Genomic DNA, 3,384 nt, shown 5'->3' on the forward strand with positions numbered 1-3,384 from the left:
GGGGGGGGGCTGGGGCTGGAGAGCAGCAGGGACTGCACCGCAGGGAGGGTGCCTGCTGCCCACAAGAGCCTGCACACGAGGGTGGAGAAAGCGGGAGAGCGACCCCTCCCAGCCTTTGTGTCTTCCTTGTAGGGCTGGGTTTTGTTTTTCGTGTGTTTTTTTTAATCCAGCCACTCTGGTCCCATCCGGGGCCTCCTGCCTCCTCCCGCCTCCTCCCGGTGGCTGTCACACGGCAGACATTTTTAGTGGTGACAGCTGGCCCTGTGGAACTCGGCTCGAGTGCGGGAAGGTTTTTAAAAAGAGAGGGAGCCAAACCGCCGCCACTTTAAATAGCAGCGCGGCATGGAGAGGCGGGAGGGAGCGTGCGCTGGAGCCTGGCCGGCCTCCGTGCTCAGGCTCCATGCGATGCGGGGAGGCCCAAGCCGCGAGGACCGCCGAGCTCAGTGGTCCCAGCTCCACATCTGACCGAGGGAGGCCCTGAGGTCCAGAGAGAGCAGATGTCACACCTTCATCTTCTCCAGGATCACGTGTGACACATCGAGAAACATGCTTATTTTTACGTGAGAAAAGCTCCAGTTAACAATAATATCTACGCATTCATGGGATTACTTACTACATGCCGGACGCTAACGTAAGCATTTTCACATACAGAATATATTTTTAAAATGTATGATCGCATTTAATGGGCCCAACAATCCTGGGCCGTGGGCGCTATTACTGTACACGTGCACTGGTCTGCTCTGGCCCCAGTACTGCTTGCTAACAAACAACCTCACCAATCAAGCGAATTGCCACCTTTCTCTTCCTCTCCTGCAGGTCAGCTGGGGTGCTGCTCCTGCATTCTGTGGGTCGCCTCAATGTAGCTTCAAGCCACGGTTCCGATCCAGGTGGGCTCCACAGGCGTCTCCTGCTGGAACCATGGGCTCCTGGGACCTGTTTGTTCTGGAGCACGTGGCGGGGGCTCAAGCAGCCAAGTCAAAAGCCCAACCAAACGGCAAGCCGAGGCTTTGATCAAGTCCGTTCGGATCAGACTGGCCAAAGCGGGTCCCTGGCCAAGCCCACACTCCGTGGGCTGGGAGCGCCCTCTCCCCACTGCAGTGGGAGACCCCGCAAAGTCCCCCAGCAAAGGATAGGGATGCATCTGTAACCCACCACAGGAGGGAAGGAAAACGGGAGAGTAAGGCCCCCTCTGCCCCCAGCGTTGTCACAGGTGAGAATTGGAGCCTCGCACAGGCATGGCTGCGGCCCACGGTCCCTGCTGGGATTCCGACCCAGGCTGTCTGACATCACAACTGCTCTGCCCTGCCCTGGCCGGTTCCGCTCAGTGTATAGCCTGTGGACCAAAGGGTCCCAGGTTCAATTCCAGTCAAGGGTGCATGCCCGGGTTGTGGGCTCGATCCCCAGTAGGGGGCGTGCAGGAGGCAGCCGATCAATGATTCTCTCTCATCATTGATGTTTCTCTTTCTCTCTCTCTCTCTCCCCCCCCTCCCTTCCTCTCTGAAATCAACAAAAATATAATTTTTTTAAAAAAAACTGCTGTCTCCACAGGTTGTCAGGCAAGTACCTGATACATAATAGGTGCTCAATTAATTATCAGTTCGTTGTTAAAGCGTACACTTTAAATAGGCTCACGTTATTGCATATCAATTATACGCAATGAAACCATTAAATTGTGTTTAAAAAGAAACTTTCAAGAAAAAAATAATCCATCGCTGAATGAAATGCTAGTCCCTACGCAGGGGCCTGTGAGGACCATCAGCGACGGGCGGGAGCTCAGCACTCAGGTGGGAACAGGAGGGCTCCAGGACCTCCACAGGGACTGGCCGTGGACGGGGAGGTCGGGCCCACGTGTGAGGCTGCGGAGAGGCCAGGGCGAGAGCCAGCAGGGTGGCCGCCCTGAGCGGCCGGAGGTAGGGACAGAGGCAGGCCCACCGCTTGCTGGGACCTGTGCCAACCCCGGCCACTCACTGAGGCTGAGAGAGGAGCACGCCCCTCAGCGATCGCCCGGGGCTACGGGGTCGGGGGAGGGCCAGGCTGCGGCCCAAGGTCAGTCCCGATGTGAAGGCTGCCCTTTCACCTCTCGCGCTGCAGAAGTGACCAGTGGGAAGCACGGAGCTTCTAGCCCTTGCCCAGCGGAGCCCTTCCAACCCTCCGCTTTGTGACCCAGAATCCAGGCTGCACGTTGCCTCAGAACCTCAGCCTCCTCCCGGGTCAAGGAAAAGGTGAGCGGGAAGGTGGTGGGTAGGGGGACAGGGTGACCACTGTCCTACCTGCCCCGGTCCCTGGGCCGCCTGGTGCCCAAGCAGAGAGGAGGCGCCACTGGCAGATGAGGCAGGAGGGACACACGGGCTGTCCGCTCCTCACAGCCCTCGAATCACCGCGTCCAGAAAATCCTGGGCCGCAGCCGCCGGCCTCCCAGCAGGAGAGCGCGGAGGGAAACGCACGGTGAGAAGCCCTTGTCCCCAAACAGGAACCCGAACCCCGACCGGCCCCAGACCCCAGGCTGACTTACAGGGAACACAGGGAGCGGAGAGCAGCCCAGAGCCCGCGGGGCAGGGGGCGCAACCCGGCCCGAGCGCGGCTCTCCGGACCAACGCAGGCACAGACACGGGGCGGGGAAACAGCTCCGGCCTGGGCTACTGGAGAGGAGATTTCCAACACATCAGCTTCGGATCCTGACTCCAGTGGGAATAATCACATGTGAGCGTGTACTGTGTCTATTTTATATGATAGGAACCATGTTAAATACACAAACATAATTATATATTAAACATCGAGCACATGAATGCACTAATTACATTAAATAAAACGATAATAGAGCTATGTATTAGAGCTGTGTTATATTTATATTACTAGAGCTATATGTTATGTTTATGTGGTGTACTTATAAACTGAGACCACTGGAAATCTGGTGACACCTATGTGTTTTAAGTATGTCATTATGTGTGAAATACACGTATGTATATATTACCCTCTGAGACATGACTGGATGGCTTGGGTTTGTATGTGGCATGACTTGGTGTTACGTCTTGAAATACCCATCGTTTCCAGCGCTGCAGGCTGGAGGCTTCCAGGTGAGACAATATGATGCCTGGGTCTGCTTCCCGTAGGCAGGGAGGGAAGGGGTGGAGACGGCGGTGAAAGGAGACCGGTCGTGAGTGACCATGGGTCCTGCGGGGTGATGGACGCACGGGGATCGTTATACCGTTCTCTCCGCTTTTGCTAAGTGTTTGAACATTTCCGCCATGAGAAGTTAAAACTAAATAACTCCCATAATAGAAAAACGTAAAGGTTTTTTTGGTAAAACGCACACCGCAGAATCGGCCCCCCAGCGCGTCCAGGTGGCAGCTCCGCGCAGTGAGGGCACCGACACCGCCCCGAACG

At 56.2% G+C, this 3,384-nt stretch overlaps 1 long non-coding RNA gene across 1 annotated transcript; it reads left to right on the top strand.

Annotated features, from left to right (window-relative positions):
* The first annotated feature begins 234 nt into the window (after positions 1–234).
* Positions 235–2,678, top strand: LOC107183897. The gene is made up of 3 exons (XR_001514716.1): positions 235–631; positions 817–887; positions 2,471–2,678. It is a non-coding gene; the product is annotated as an uncharacterized LOC107183897 (long non-coding RNA).
* The last annotated feature ends 706 nt before the right edge of the window (positions 2,679–3,384 follow it).

This window comes from Myotis davidii, unplaced genomic scaffold (assembly GCF_000327345.1).
Source record: "Myotis davidii unplaced genomic scaffold, ASM32734v1 scaffold142, whole genome shotgun sequence".
NCBI classification, from domain to species: domain Eukaryota; kingdom Metazoa; phylum Chordata; class Mammalia; order Chiroptera; family Vespertilionidae; genus Myotis; species Myotis davidii.